This window comes from Lygodium microphyllum, chromosome 17, assembly GCF_053477565.2.
Source record: "Lygodium microphyllum isolate KBCC chromosome 17, Lygodium_microphyllum_v1.1.10, whole genome shotgun sequence".
Taxonomy (NCBI): Eukaryota; Viridiplantae; Streptophyta; class Polypodiopsida; order Schizaeales; family Lygodiaceae; genus Lygodium; species Lygodium microphyllum.
In genome coordinates this window covers 26,263,985-26,280,928 of record NC_141151.1, presented here as the reverse complement: position 1 = coordinate 26,280,928, position 16,944 = coordinate 26,263,985, and the positions used below count along the sequence as shown (strand labels likewise).

Genomic DNA, 16,944 nt, shown 5'->3' with positions numbered 1-16,944 from the left:
AAGCCTAAAGGCAAAACACACCCACTGATGTCTGACGCATTAGATTTGGACAACGAGGAATTTATTGATGGTTGCCAGTTATTTAACGAAATGGCAAGCTCTATTGAAGGTTCAGATAAGGGTTCGGAAATAGATTCCCCTCCACAGGGTGAGACCGGGTAGGAGGATTTAGAAGAGGAGGAGGAAGAGAGTCTCCCCTCCTCCAACCATAGGGTGGGACATCATGAGGCTTCTCTCCCAAATAGCGAAGGTACAGAAGAGCACAAAGAACACCACTTTGGGCATGAGGGACCCACTCCAATGGAGACGAACAACAATAGTAGCAAAAAGTAGAACACTTCGGGTAAAGACAAACGTAAGAAACCAAATAAAGTAGGTAAGAAATGAATAACCTAAGGATTATTTCGTATAATTGCAAAGGACTCTCAGAAAAGTCCAGAGCGCTAGTATTCCATAATTGGCTACATCTGAATGCCATTAACCCTGACATCATTTGCCTCCAACAAGTCAAAAAAGTTGATGAGAGGTTGAAGAAAAACCTCCTAACCATTAAAAATGAATTTACATGGTACTCAACCAAGCATAAGGGGGGTGTAGGAGGAGCTGCAATTGGTGTAGGCTCCAAACTACAACCTTATATCCAAGAAGTTCTCTTGGATCTGGGCAATTTTTGGGTCAGTGTTAGGCTCAAAGACATGGAGGAGGTTGTAGTTATCTTAGTATATGCTTGGGGAACAAATAAAGATAAGCCCAGAATATGGGACTCGATTCAACTCCTAGACTGCCCTATTACCCTTGCAGGGGATTTTAATTTTGTTGAAAAATTAGAGGATCACTTTGAAGCCAAGGGGAACATCATCTCAGGTAAGGAGAGAGACTCATGACTCAACCTCAAAGGATTCCAGAGCGTCATCGAACCTAACCCGAAGGCTGACTTCACTTGGTTGAATAATCAATGTGGGAGCCTTCTAAGGAAAGCCAGACTAGATAGTTTCTATGTCACATTAGGATTGTTGTCCACCTATATGGATGCCAAGACCAAGACATGGCACAACATCTCCCTCTCTGACCATAAACCAGTCCAACTTACTCTTTCCACTGCAAGTCACACCGTTAGAGCGGGGTGGTTCCACACTGACCAGTCCTTGTTCCAGATGGACTTCATCTAGAAACCCTTGGAGGCCATATTAAGGGGAACTTTCACACACTTCCACTTGCCCCAGCTAAGGCCTAGGAATTACTGGTAAAGGACACCCAGAGATTCCTAAGAGAGGCCAAAACTTCAAGTTACCCAACAGAGAAGGGAAAAAAGAAACCGAATCTACCAATAGGTTATCTTGCTGGAAAAAGCAGTGGAAGAGGGTCAGATAGAAGCACAAGTTAAAGTGTTGGAATCCAAAAGCCGACTTGGGAATGAAGAAGCGAATCCCTCCAGGTGTACTTTTGAGGGTGGTGGGTGAGTAAAATTGATCGCTCCACGAAAGAACAATTTAAGCTACTCAAGCTCAAGAAGGAGAAGGACAAAGTCCCACTATTCATAAAGAACGATGGATCCTAGGTGCTCTCATAAGTGGAAAATCTTGAGATTGCCTATGACTATTTCACAAGAATATTCAGTCAACCCTCCTAGTCTCACTCGGTCAAGAAAGCTGTGGGGGTTGAAATAGCTAGATGTTGGCACTCAATAATTCCCGAATCCACAGCAAAGCTTTTGGAAGAAGACCTAAAGGAATTAGAACTAAGCGACACCATAGACTCTTTATCAAAAGGGAAATCCCCTGGCCTCGATGGCTTCCCCAATGAATTCTTCCAAGAATTCAAGTGATTCCTCCTCTCCCCTCTTACCAGGATTTGGAAGGAGGCTATGACTAAAGGGTCTCTTCCACTATGCATCAATGAAGGGGTAGTCAGATTGATTCATAAGAAGGACTCCAAGGAAGACCTGGCTAATTGGAGACCTATCATGTGTTTATCATCAGCCTATAAAATCTTTGCCAAAACTCTAGCTAGAAGGCTAAGTACCCACCTAGATAAGTGGATCAGATGGGAACAAAAAGGCTTCATTAAAGGTAGGTACATTCTTGATGCAATTATAGGTCTGTGGGAGGGGATGGAACATGCTCAGAGAACTAATCAAGATGTCATTTTCCTTAAGATCGATTTTGACAAAGCATATGATAGGATTGAGTGGGACTTTATCCTACAATCTTTTCACGATATGGGTCTCGGGTGTAGATTCATTAGATATGTTAGTGTGTTGTTCGGCAGTGCTTCAACGAGAATCTCCATCAACGGAGAGCTTACCAAACCCTACATCCTAAGAAGATCTATCCAACAGGGATGTCCTTTGGCACCTCTACTATTCGCCATAGCTGCGGACGCACTTGGATGGCTACTAGAAGACCAACTCAACCAGGGTAATATCTAGGGTATCCAACTCCCAAGCTTAGCTAGACAGATGCTGCTCAACTTATTTGCTGACGACACAAATGCAACTGTAAAAAATGATGATCGTTCACTTAAAACCTTCTGGATGTGCCTCCACAAATTTTGTCTAGCTTTAGGATCTAAAATAAATCATGCTAAAACAGGCATTCAATCCATGCTAGCCCCCCCACCCCGATGGCTACTGGATGAAGGATGCCAAGTTATCCAAGAAGGGAAAATATTTAGACTCCTAGGTATCCCGATGGGTTTTGGGGTCACTTTAAAACAAAGATGGCAATGGCTAATGGACAAACTCAATGGTAAGCTCGATCGCTGGAAGGGCTTTCAAAATGGGATGGCCGTTAGGAAGTTTGTCCTACATCACTTTGTATACTCAACATGTATCTACTTCCTTGCGTGTTGGAAACCAAGTAATTCATGCATTAAATAGTTAGATGCCCTGTGTAGAAACTTTATGTGGGGAGGAAACTTTCATAGATATAAAATGCCTAAAGTTGCTTGGGGATACTTGTATACTAGAAAAAAAAAGGGTGGCTTGGGGCTTCCAAATATAAATCTATTGGCTTCCAAACTAGCTGCAAAATGGATCATCAGGAGCTAGCTCCTTCCGGAAGATGATTAGGCCATACTTTTGAATCACAACTTCCAAAAAGGGGTTGTCTATGAGGGGATCACATTTCAAAACTTATTAGTATTTAACATCCTCTTTAGTCAAGCATGCCTCCATATTAAAAAACCATCACAACTTCTCAGAACTATGTGGGATGTTTGGTTACAATATAAGATAGAGTACCCAATTGAAATCAAAAGGAAAAAAATTCATGCATGGGACCTAACGACTCAGTCTGGTTTAGTCTTACCTTGCCCCCAATCAAGGAAGATCTAGCCAAATTAGTAGGCAAACTCCATAAGAAAGGAATTCTCATGTGGAATAACCTTTGGGATAGCACACATAAGTCATGGAAAACACCATTAGCTCTCAAAACGGAGTTTAGACTAAACAATCAAGACCTCGATACAATCATTAATAGAATTAATGTATGGGATGCTTCTAATATTGGTTGGATGCTTAGTAATCTTTAGGTTAAAGTAGAGGACATTTGTTGGAAAGGAAGTCTTTGACTTCCCCCCTCCCGCCCCTTCGACGAATGGACATAAGACTTGTGGGTAAGCTCAATAAAAGGTGGAACATACAATGGTCAAAAGCTCAGTGGTACTACATATTCGAATAGGCATGGTCGGTCCCCCCCCCGTGTCCCCCCCCCTAAACAATCAATTCTGTTATGGACTATCCTTCATCATGCTGTGTGGACTAACAAGAAGACAACCCGAATTGGCAAGGGCAATGTACTATGCCCTCACTATGCCCCAGGTGTGGTCATTGGTTAGACTCCATTCCCCACCTATTTATCTCATGTCTAGCTAACCAAGAATGCCTTCAAGAACTACATAGAATACTCTTCCCCCTTCACCCTACCTCTCTCTCGTGGAAAGAAATCCTCCATGGTGAGGCTAATCGCCTTCCCCTAGTTATTTGGATGGTGGTAAGAGGAGCATATCTATGGGCCATTTGGACCTCCAGGAACGATTGTGTTTTTGAAAGGAAGTGCTCTAAGCCTAAATGGATATTTATCTCCCTTGTTTGGTGGCAAATGGCTGAAATGAGGATGATTAGAAGAAGCTGCGAGGAGTCAATACTTCAATAGGGAAGAAGGAGAGGAAAGACGCATTGATGGCAAAAGAAAGGTAAGCTACTGAGATACTCCTTTCCCTAAAGGAAGCCATCATGGAGGCCCGCCCATATTTAGCCTCGGATTCATAGAGTGCTTTTATCCACGCCAGTTGACCCTTGTCATCATGGAGGCCAGTCCATTTTTTGTACCTTCGCCACCAACCCGTGGTTATACGGTCACTTTTTGGTTAGAAGCCTTTATAGTTGTTACAGTGTATCTTCGCCTTCTACGTATATAGATGACTGAATTGCTGTTACTGCACACTCATGTTCATAGTCCACTAATGTCTGTTACTAAGTGTCGCTCTTCGCGGTTCTCATCCCTAGCTCATTAAGGTTGACACCTCCCCTTGTATAAACCTTTTCACTTAATACAATTCAATGTTTTCTCAAAAAAAGTTTAAACAATAATGTCCTTCATTTTCGTCCTTTCTTTGTTCTTTTAATGATTAGTGGAAATGATTATTTTTAATGATCAGTTTATTATAGTTAGTGAGTATGATTAGTTAGTCTTCGTCCTTCTTTCATATAGTTAATGAGTATAAGTAGTTAGTCTTCGTCATTCTATCTTATAGTTCTTTACGTCATAGTTTAAATAATTAGTTTAAATGAATAGACTAGTTATCATGATCATTATTACTATGCTTATGACTTATAATGCTAACCTTTTGAGTGAAGATTGCTCGCATGCTACTTATTTTATGACGATGATGATGATTATTATGCCGCATAATCTTAGCCTTTTTTAATTTTATGATTATGCTGATTGCGTTGTACAATCTTGACCTTTTCAGTAAAGACTGTTCAGTCATGAGGTTGTTCGGACATGCGTTTTGCATGGGGTGACGACTCCCTTCACTTACAGCTAGCAGTTATCTCAGCGTCTGTTTTGTCCTTCCATCATCCATTATCATGCAAGGAGAAGAAGAACGAAGAAGACGAGGAAGGAGGAGGAGGAAGAAGAAAAAGAGCTCTCTCTCTCTCTCTCTCTCTCTCGCGGAAGGAGGAAGACGAAAAAGAGAGGTTTCTCTCTCTCTCTCTCGCGCGCGCGCTTGTAATAGAGAAGAAGAAGAAGAAGAAGACAACGACGACAAAGAAGAAGCTACCGCTGCTTGAGATCGGTAATCAGTATGGACGCTTTCTCTGGAACTATTGCTATTTGTCCTCAGTTTCGGGAAGCCTTACCCCTTTTCGGAAACTGCACCAACTCTTATTCTCACTAATAAGCATCTGTGTACGCATTAATCTCAGTTGTGAAGTACTATCGGAATTCAAATACGGATGAAAAGGTGATTTTAAAGCTATGCCTCAAATGGATACTCATTTGTCCATGCTGCAAGTGTCACTCGTAAGCATACTTGTTCCGCTTCTGAGGGCACCAGAATGAATGAAACCTTGACATGCCATTTTCAAGCTGTGTCATAGAATCAAAATGAACGAGAATGACTTTATAAGCTCTTTTCTTTGTCTTTTAGAGAGTATCAAATGATCGAATTTTGTAGTGTTGTGTCTTTTTGAAATCCAAATCACGGCTGATCTCATGTACAATGTGACTTCAATATTTGTCTCCTGCTGCATTTTGGATGACAATAATGATTTCCTCCCATGGTTTTCAGTTGCAGTGAGCAAACATGAAAGAAAGCACCTTGAGTTCTTCTATGGCGCAACTCAAACTGAAATTATACAATGAACCAACAAGAAAACAGCAATCTTTAAGCAATAGAAACTGACAACAGATTGCAATAATTTTGTAAGGGATATACAATTTGTAGGCACAAATCATTGCGATAATTTTCTAGGGGAGAATGCTGATCAAAGCAGGCTCAAAAGCCAATGAATCTTGATATGGATGATGTTGCCCTATTATTCACGTCAGGTCTGATACCTCTTCATATAGAAAAGGGGAAAGGCAAAGACCTCCTCACCAGAAGATGTCAAAGATGTCACCTCCATTGAAAGGGTGGGTTGACGAGCCCCAAGGAAAAAGGCCTTTGCCTAGATATTTCAGCCCGCCCATGCTTTGTCTCCACAAGACAAGTGTTAGGTGAGGTTGTTTTCTGCATCATTTTTGCCAAGTGAGGTTGTTAAGGGTATCGTTTCTCACCTGGCTAGGCTGTCTCGCTTGGTTTTCATCAAGATGAGTTGATGCACCACATACCCTAATCTTTTGCTGTAGTTCTTCATGACAGTTTTCTTCTAGAAGCTATCTAGAGTCTTGCCAGCCTTCGTCCTTCATAACCCAGGCTGTTCTACTCCATTTTCAGCCATCTTAGGCTCTGGATTCTGAATGCTGCATTTTTCAGAAGTCTAGAGCTGTATTTGATTGACCATTCAAGGATCTGAGATTCTAAACTGCCTTTTAGAAAGGCATGGATTCCAGCAAAGTCAACCTTGCCTAATGTTGTGTGATAGTGTCATGATAGAATATGTATATTATCGTACATGGTTATAATGCATGTGTATCATGCAACATTTGCATCCACTTTTCTTTTTCTTCAGTTAACAAAGGCGACTTGTGGTGAGCTATTGTCATCAGGTCATGGACTGTTAGCAAAATCACCACACAAGGAAGCAACTTCAAGTAAGGTGTAAGTGCTGATTTTGATCCAAATGTCAGCCAACCTCCCCATTAACCCAACATTACACGATTATAATTTGCCAAGTTGGTCATTCTATGCAGCACTCAACAACACTTGATAGAAACTATGTAAGGTAGTACCATGTATTGCCTGCAAAACCTCACCCCCAACCATTCCCCCATCCCCTTCTCCCTACAAACAAAACCCCTAGTCCGAACACCCTGCGCCTTAAAACGTCCCCCTAGGATCCAACTTGCACATGAGACATGACACAAGCTGTATAGATGACAATGAACATAAAGGAAATGGACATCAATTTCACCTCCAACCATAGAGCCAAAGAGGCTCACCCTTGCGCCTAGGAGCTAGTAGTGTACTACGTAATGACCATCCCAAGAGGTAGCAACCCATACCACCAGCCCACACTGTCCCAGTGTACAAACACATTGGCCTACTAGCTATAAGTATAAGAGTGGTGATTGCACAATGATGTGCACAATAGAGCCTTGAGTCCTGTAAATAGGACTTGATTGCCCTAAGCCTAAAGTGTACCTATTGCATTTGCACTAGGCCACTTTATGACTAATGTGACCAATGCTGCTAGCATCCATCTAAATATCCAAGTATATAACTCAATGAAAGATCCCCGTAGTATCCCTCCTACATAGGAGGCATGATACAAGCCATACCCACAAGAGGATGACAGAAGCCTTAGAGTCATTGTCATCCTCTTGTGCATTGACAAGAGGAACTGCCTCTACTTTACCTCTAGAGATTCCTGAATCCCACCCCAAAGTAGCTAGGGCATCAATCAATGGATGCATGTTGGTTGTCAAAGGGTCTACCAAGACTATAGATGCAATGGTTATCTTCTCTTAAGAGCCCAAGTTTTTTTGAAACATTTTTATGGATTTTATATATTTTTTCCTTTTGATTTTTTTATCCCCTAATTTTATTTAGTGAATGTTTGGGAGAGATGGTTAGCTCAAATGGGTTTCAGGAGAAATACCCAACCACCCGCATGGGTGTCAAGGAATGAGATGGAGGGAGTGGTGGCAATCTAGTGGTTACAATCCAAGATCAATGGCTGTTCTCTATGATCTCTGCTCTTTGGTGTAAAAGGATGAAGCATGTTGTACAATGCACGGTTTTTCGGCTTATAAATATGAGTGTCCCTTTCAAATGCACAAGGAACATAAGCACAATGCGTATGCAGGTACAAACAAGATCATGCAACAAGGTCCACTCAAGCAATGCCCATGTAGACATCTTTTGCATTAAGTGCTTTTACAAGAAGTATGAATCATCTATGCACAAATGATAGGGGAGGCGATGAAAAAGTATACACAAATGACAAACCAAACCTTGAAAATACAATGGAGAAGAGACAATCCTCCTCCTACCAACTCATTGTTGATGGTGGACGAAGAGTTTAGACTAGTTTCCTAATTGGATATTGAGGCGAGATAACCTATAGTTGGTGTTGCAGGAAACACTTGTAATTCAAGAAAGGAAAGAACTCCACTGGAGAGAGAACTTGTAAGGAAGAACTGTAGACAAGATGATAGCTGAGGGTGCCCAAAAATCGACCTTGGGAGAGAAGCCACTAGCTCCGAATCCATGCTAGGAAGCATGCAAAGGCATGCTTGATCTTGAGTCTCTAGAGAGATGATACTATTCTCACCTCTATGATGGCAACATACAAAGTTGCAATCATCAAATCACGTCCGAAACATCCATGGCTCTCATGTAGGTAAATCCCATGGATCTTGGGAGTTGGTGTTCAAAATAGTATAGAAGTAGACCAAGGCTCTTTGACGAGACATGCAAAGAGTGACCCCCTCTGAAACTAAAGGAATTAGATTCTCTTTGAATCCCCCTTTAAAATAGATAGGGAATTTGGTAACTCATGAATCGCAGCCTTTGGTGTGTTTGATGATAAAGGAAGGACTGTGAGAAGTATCAAAAAATATATTTAAGGCTTTGATGGATCAAAGGGCTTGACAACTCCTAGAGGTGGCCTCAATTGAGTAGAAGAGGAACGAGAGAAACAGATATGATGGGTTGACTCAGAAAGTGAGGAATGGGTATCACAAGTCATCTCCTTGATGCCCTCATTGAAGTTAGTGTCCATGGAGCTATACAAGGGAGGGGAAGTGTGTAGCTTTGATTGACTAAACTCTTTTTCTTTGATGTCTCAAACTACTGGAAAATACTAGATTACTTGAGAGATGCCAAGGGGATGAGAGAGGTTGCTGTAGAGAGAAATTTCAAAGTTTCATTGCGAGAAACACTGAAAAATTGTTGTTGCCTTGCTCAAACGACCATGGAAGTTGTCACCTAGAGCTTAGAACCACTAGAAAGACTACTGCCCCCTCTTGTATGCTGTCATCTGTAGGAGGACCTTGGGCTGCTGTCACCTACTCTTGGAGGGCTCCAAACGATTGTCACATATTGTAGGACTAATCCCTGGTGGCTGCAAAATCACATCAACAGTGTCTCCTTGCTCTCTAATAGTCTTCTCCTCTCTCACAATGATTGGAATAGACTCCACTAGCCCCTGAAAACATATTTCCCACTTGCATTGGCAAGTGGCAATCTTTTAATCCAAATTTCAGGCATTATGCAGCTTATTAAATTATTTTTTAGAATATTAATTTTGAAAATTAATTTAATAATTACTCTAGTGCTCAAAAAATTAATTCCACCAGCCAGTAATTAAATTGGTTAGAGTATCCCTGAGTAGTTACTGACCCTTAGACCGGCATTACTTAATTAATTAATGCTTAGTCTCTAATGTCACTACTAACATTAGTGGCCAATAAATTGGTGGAGGCCTAAATCTCATAATTATTTTTGTCTCCAAATTGAGGCAAAAAATCATGCCAAACTGATCATAAACTGATGTAAAAGTATAGTTTCAAAGTCATGGTAACAACCATACTCATTTGCATATATCTCACAGTGACTAGTACATTGAGTAGTGACCTCATGGCAAACATACTATCAGCACAATACCTTGGATGCATGTTGAATACATCCGAGATTCACTACATACGAGAGCTGTCCACAACTGGAGGAGTGGAAGTGCTACCTTCCCTTTGAGCATTAGGTAATACTTTGGACCCCTACTATGAGATCCACTACATACGAGAGCTGTCCACAACTGGAGGAGTGGAAGTGCTATCTTCCCTTTGAGCATTAGGTAATACTTCGGACCCCTACTATGTTGAACCTGACTAAGTTCGGACCAAAGTCAGCTCTAATTGAAAGGCATCTCGGTAAAGTTGCAAAAATTGAGGATGGTTTGCCAAGTCATCCTTTTCCATCCACTTTGTATCTATTGGTGAAACATTACTGAAGCTTCACCAAGAAGCATATGGAAACTTTACCTCTAACTTTACTTGCCTCGAAACCTCCACTAGGTTGTAGGCCTTTCTTCCCCTTAAGCATTGCGACGCTTTATATGTTCACACTGATGTAATTCCAACTTAATTAATATGCAACATTGTATCTAGTTGACCAACCCCTTGTGTATTTGACATGCTAGGAGCACCATATGAATTAGGAAACATGTGACTCTGCATGGGAATTTACATACTACCATCCATACCAAGATACATTTCCCATATTGCATGCATTACTAGTAGCATTTTTGCTTATGACCAACACTATACGAAGCATTTGCATGACTAGCATTAATACCATGAGTCCCAAACACAGTGGGCTGCATATATGCATTGCCAAACTTGCCACATTGTGCCCTAGCATCATGCCAACATTGTTATACACGGGGTTATGCATATTACCAGCCATATCTGGATACATTGGGCCTTGCACACCACGCATTGTTTGCTATATATGATAAGGAGTTGTGTCATACATCCCCATCTGTGGTTCCAAGCCCACCATAGCATGGAAACTAGTGCCACGACCAAAGTATCATGGTTGCCCCATCATTGCATGCATGCCTTGCTGTCCAAAAAGCATTGGATTGGCACTTCCAAGTTGGCCTTGCATACGCATTAATTGCCCCACTGGCATCATTTGCTTTTGCTCACTACCCATGTTTGGAACGTCATGCTATTGTATTGGCTCTTCCTTTTGTGCAGCTTGCTGTCTTGAAGCTCTCAAAGAAGATTTCCTCCTCTTGCCTTTGCCACCCTCCTTTAATGGGTTCAAAAAGTGCATTATTAGCTTGCTGTCCATACTGCGTGCCTTGTCCAAGATCAGGCACTGCATTTTCCCCAACACTTTGTGCATTTTCAGATTGAGAAGCATCAATCTTGCTTGATCCCATCTCAGTATTTGAAAAGTTTCTTGTTGTAATGCTCAGCTGAATACAATTTCAGCACTATAGAAAAGCTTTTGACCTTCAATTAGGTGCCTCAAGCTCACCAATTCGAGGGAATTGATGGCATCTTGGTGCAGGAACCATGAGACCAATCTTCCTCCTTGGATAGGATGTAAATAACCTAATTAAGTACTAATTACAGCAAGCATAAAATTCACATAAATTGAAAATGCACACTTTATCACTTTAATCCTAGATATTAGACACCTGGTTGGCCCCAAAATTGGCACCCCTTTTGGTATTTCTTTATCTTATATTGCAAATGGAAGGGATACAACTTAAATCCTCTAATCTTCTCCGCTAATCCAATTGCCTCTCTTGCTGTCAAAACTAACCAACAAGCCTTTAAACCTATTTGCCCCTTAGTTTGCTTGGGGATTGGCCTTCACCCTATACAAATTACATAGTGCAGTGAATAGAATTTGAGCAAGAGATAGAGAAAGAGAATACACAACAGATAAAAAGAGAACATAAAATTTCTTTAACTTCAAACAAGCTGATACAAAGATGGCTCTATCCACCTGTGCGTTTCCAATGTGAAGCTTAGATGCCGATCTAGATAGAAGATAGGTGAAGAGATTATGGCTAGCTGTAATAACTTTGATTGGGTGAAAGGATGGATCATAAAGCTGTGAAGGGGTCTACCTTTTATTGCCTGTGAAGGGGGCCATGATGGATGACCTTCCATATGCACCTGTGTCTGTTGACCTTCCTTGTGCACATTTGTCTGTTGACCTTCCGTGTACACCTCTACTAGTTGGCTAGGAAATATTTCAAGAAATATTCCCTACCCTTAGTCAAGGGCTACTTCCGTGGCCTTCAGACTCAAAATAGGGGTCCCTAATAACTTTCTTATCCCACAACTCAATGCGGTGTGCCTCGAATTGCTACCAACTTTAACTACTCTATCTAACCCAAAGACTAGCGGTCACCTTTTGGGCATCTAGTTACATAGACCTCATCTGATATACAAGTCAGGACCGACCAATGTCCAGACTCACACATGGCTTCTTCTCATAATGGGAGCCTTACAATTTTGAGCACCATGGATCATTGGTAGCACCTTACGAGGGTAGAGCATTGAGCATATCTAATATATACCCCCTCTTCAATGTCCACCTGTAGGTGAACTAACTTCTTGGTCCAATGCAAAGTCTTTGAAGATGAACTTGAAACAGATCCTTCGAGAGTGCTTTGGTAAAGATATCTACTCCATTCTCCTTTGTTGGTGGACAGTAGACGAGCTCCACTATCCCATTCTTGATCAAATCACGCACATAGTGATACTGGATCTCTATATGTTTTGTGTGTGTATGAAACATTGGATTCTTGGCAATGGGGATTCAACTCTGATTGTCACACCTTAGCACAGTCAGGTCTTCATCTTACACTCCCATATGCAATAAGATCCTTCTTAACCATACTGCTTCACATGTAGCAAAACATGCTGCCTTATACTCTGTTTCAGTAGAAAACAATGCCACTGTTGCTTGCTTCTTATTGATTCAAGAGAAAATTCCTAAACCAAAAGAAAATCAATAACTAGAAACCGACTTTTTGGAATCACTGCCCAATCTGAGTCACAATACCCCATAAGAGAAGTATCGGAACTATATGTGATACCATAGTCAAGAGTTTTCTTCAAGTATTTGAGCCCTTGCATCCCAGCCTTCCAATGACTCTCACGGGGTTTGTTTGAGAATGTCTCAAAACTCCAACAACAAAACTAATATCTGGCCTAGTGTTGCATAGATCAAGTTGCCAACCAACCTCCTATACTTCCCAATGTTTGCTAGTGCTGACGTATCCTAAAAGGATAACTTTGCATTGATCTCCATAAGTGTAGCTATCTCCTTGCACTCAGTCATACCAAATGGTAATAACCTCCTCCTCTCTCTCAATGGTTGGAATAGACTCCACCAGCCCCTAACAACGTTTTTTCCACTTGCATGGCAAGTTTTGCCAAGTGGCATGCTTCTAATCCCATTTTCCAGCATTATCCAGCTTATTAAATTAGTTTTTAGAGTATTACTTTTGAAAATAAATTCAATAATTCCTCTAGTGCTCAAAATATCAATCTCACCAACCAATAATTAAATTGGCTAGGCCAATTTGTCTTTCAAGTATCCTTGAGCAGCTATCGACTTTGAGACTGGCATTAATTAATTAATTGATGCCTAGTAGAAAAAGCTCTGAGTTCCCAGCCTAACATAGCGAATAGCATCAATTTCCAGCCTAACATAGTGAACAACATCATTAATCCTCAATTTGCCCCTTGTTTCTGAATGCTTGGGGAGTGAGTGATCAACAATTGCATGCAGGTCATTCTTGCTGTAGATGATCAAAATCTCTTCAAATTTGTCATTAATCTTTAGATATGCAGCAACAATCCTTCCTGTAAGACTGAAATTTGCTAGCATGCATCCCGAGACAGCTAGTAAGTCCTAATTTCTGCTGAAATTAGTTATATAACAGCAGACTACGGCTGAGAAATTTAGGTTTGTTGAGGCATAATAGAAATTCTCCAGCTTTTCAGGAAAGAAATGCTTGCACAATAGTCACCCTCTGTTTCCAGCAACAGAACATATACTAGATCAGGTTGCTTTTCTGTTCCAGCCCTAGAAAGTGCTGTAGATCAAGTCACCCTGCTTAGTTTAGGATTTCTTGCTGTTCTTTGCTCCAAAAACAGCCCCAAACCTGCTCAGCCTGCTGCCCTGGTGGCTCAGTCGCTCTCTCTTAGCCCACAACAAACTTCACCCTCAAAACATGCCCCAAACAGCTAGATTGCCCTCAAGAAATTGAGACAAGTCGACAATGGATTGACTCCAAAATGTTGGCACCCCTTGCAGAGACCCAAATTTCCTTGAGAAGATGCCCATCCTTGGCTTTAACTCAAGAGACACTCTCAGACATTCTGATTTCCAGCCCTAAAACTGTGACCAGCATCAATTTCCAGCCTAACTTAGTGAGCAGCATCATTAATCCTCAATTGCCCCTTGATTCTGAACTCTTGGGGAGTCAAACTGAGTCTTCATTAACTATGATGTTGGTATCAAGATCTTTATGTTAAATTGCAAGTATCTAGCTTTGATGTGTCCAGTGCAGGGACAAAGCTTATCCAATTATCTGCTCTCTCTCTGGTCTGCTGACGAATGGCTGGTCTGAGAAATGAGCTCTGATGAATCTCTCTCTCTCTCTGGTATGCTGACGAATGCTCTGACAAATGGCTGGTTTGACGAATGCTCTGACGAATGCGCTCGCTGGTCTGAACTGACGAATGAGCTCACTGGTCTCTGTCTCTCTTTCTGGTCTGAACTGATGAATGAGTTCGCTGGTCTGAACTGAGGATGGCGTGACGCTGGTGGATGCAAACGTGAGGTGACGCTGGGATGCTGGCGTGAGGTGACCGCCCGACTGGACGCTGGTGTGAGGTTATGGGATACTGACTGGAGGGAATGCAGGAACGGCAGTCTGGCAGACAGGAGGTTGGCGTGAGCTGACATGTCACGTGTGAGAGACGGGAGCTGACGTGTCTGGCGTGAGCTCTGATGGCACTGACGTGAGTGCTGATGCGAAGGTGCTGCTCTGCAGGGTCATGTCTCTGCGCAGAGAGACATCCACTGTCTTGCAGAGTCACGTCTTTGCACAGGGAGACTCTGGATGCCCTGAAAGCTGCAGAGGTATTGGCAATTGTTTAGGAGTGTCTGCAGGGTCAATACAAGCACACTGAGTGGCTGTCCCAGACTGCAAGATGGCAGAGACTACTGATAAAGAAACTAGTGGACATGAGACCGAACTTGAAAGTTGATACACAACCAATCGGGCCAACCATAGGATGCACTGCATCAGGAGGGTGGTACCAGACCCCCACTAAGGATGAAAAGTTCTACTATAGACAAAATAGGAGAGCTTGTGAAAATGCCACTCCCACAAGTGCCAAGTGATGGACAAAGATGCAAAGGCTGATTGCAACAGATGGATTGGATGACATGAAAGCCCTCATAAGAGCTGAGATTGCAGCAATATGTATGCCAATGTTTGACAAGGTGACAAGTGACATGAATCCGATGCATGAAACATGGGGAAAGGAATTGAATGCTAAAATGGATGCAAACCTGAAAGCGTGCATGAGGGTGTGTGGCAAGATGCAGCAAAAAGTCATGAATAACATGTACACAAAGCAAAAAGATGTATATGGAAAATTGCAGGAGACATTCAGGGAGGAACTAAGTGATGCTGTAGAAGCAAATAGAAAATCATGCTCTAATGGCTGGGATGATGCAAAATATAATGAAATCAAGGCTGACTTTCAAATGGATATGATAGATAACCCCAAAGAGGATGCTAAAATACTTTGTTCTAAGATGGTTGCAGACAAGACATGCATTATGGATGCTTGGAGGATAGGTGATCCAAATGACAAAAGAGGTCGGATTCTCATGCTAAAATTTGGGGACATGGATAGCAAAAGGGCCTTCTTATAAAAAATAAAGGCTTTTGAAGGGTGAAAAGATTTACCTCGATGAGGATCTCACACCTGCATAGTTAGAGCAGAGAAGGACTAGCATGCCAAAAGTGTTGGAGGCACGTAAAGAAGACAAGTATGCTGTGTATAGAGATTGTAGAGTAATCATGGTAGAATGGAGGTCACAGTGATAGTATGAGGCCCATGAGGTGTTAAAAATGTCCCTTTGGAATTGTAATGGTTCAATGAGACTTGATGCAAGTTATTTTGAGGATACTTTTCGTGGGATAGACATGGCTATGTATATAGACACACATTAGTGTACAAATTCTAGAGTACCAGATGTTGTAGGATGCAAATGGGAGAGCGTATACAAACCTCAACCCCGTAGACTAGGGGGAACCAAGGGGTTAGGAGGGGTGGCTATTCTTTATCGTGAGAGCCTCCAAGACATGATTCACATGGTGTCACGACTCATGAGATGTGCATGCTAGATATATGTGGATAAGGCTGAGGATAGGGCACCCGAGGGATCTATATGTTGCGGTATGCTACTCTCCTCTTGCCTCTTCAACATTTGCTCCTAGGAAGGGATCACCATTTGAAGTACTACATGAAGATACTATGAGATATGCAAGTATTGGGGATATACTACTAGTGGGAGAAGATTTGCAAAATTTTGTGGATCAAGGGCTTGTCAGGACATCTCGAGATAAGGAGGTGGCCTTTATCTGCTAGCTTTAGGAAGTGCTCACGGATTGCCTATATTCAAGGGCCTATTAGGATGGCCGGGAGTGGATGCTTTCACTTGTTGGAATAACAAAAAATGGGCCAATGTGGTGGACTATGTAATGGGCTCGCCAGCGTTAATTCTACAAATTAAGCAATTTGAGATATTTGATAAGCCGGTCAGCATAGCGGCCGACCATGCGATCCTAAAATTTACTCTAGCATGTAGTCAGAGACAAGAAACATGCACATAGTGACACACATTCCCGCATTATGAATTTCTAGAGAAAATGTCGCATATCTATAGTGATGCAGTACGAGATGGCTTAAGGCAGCTAGACCAACATGAACCACTGGAAGATGTCACTAGATCTGTAGCCAAGGTTTTACATGCTGCACCTTCAGAGGCATTCCCATGTAAGATGGGCTCTACTGCAATACGTAGTTGTACTGTCCCTCAAAATACTTGGTATGATTATGAGTGTAGACAGACTAGGACCTGCCTATAGAGGGATATTACACTAGGGACATGCACACATAAGCATGCACGGAATGTCTTTCATTGTCTTGTGCGGAAAAAGAAGAGAGATTATTCAGCCAAACTAGAGTGAGAGATGCATTAGCTTTTTTTGAGCAG

At 41.9% G+C, this 16,944-nt stretch overlaps 1 protein-coding gene across 5 annotated transcripts in view; it reads left to right on the top strand.

The window, feature by feature from the left end:
- Positions 1-5,036: 5,036 nt before the first annotated feature.
- LOC148021714 (ureide permease 1-like) overlaps positions 5,037-16,944 on the top strand; it is an 84,356-nt gene continuing 72,448 nt past the window's right edge. Inside the window, exons 1-2 of one of the 5 annotated variants that reach the window (XM_087697230.1) lie at positions 5,037-5,301; positions 5,432-5,469. The gene's annotated coding sequence lies outside the window, so the exon portion shown is untranslated. Of the gene's footprint in view, positions 5,309-5,431; positions 5,529-16,944 lie in introns of all 5 variants that reach the window. The other 4 variants (XM_087697226.1, XM_087697228.1, XM_087697227.1 and 1 more) reach the window with 4 other exon arrangements.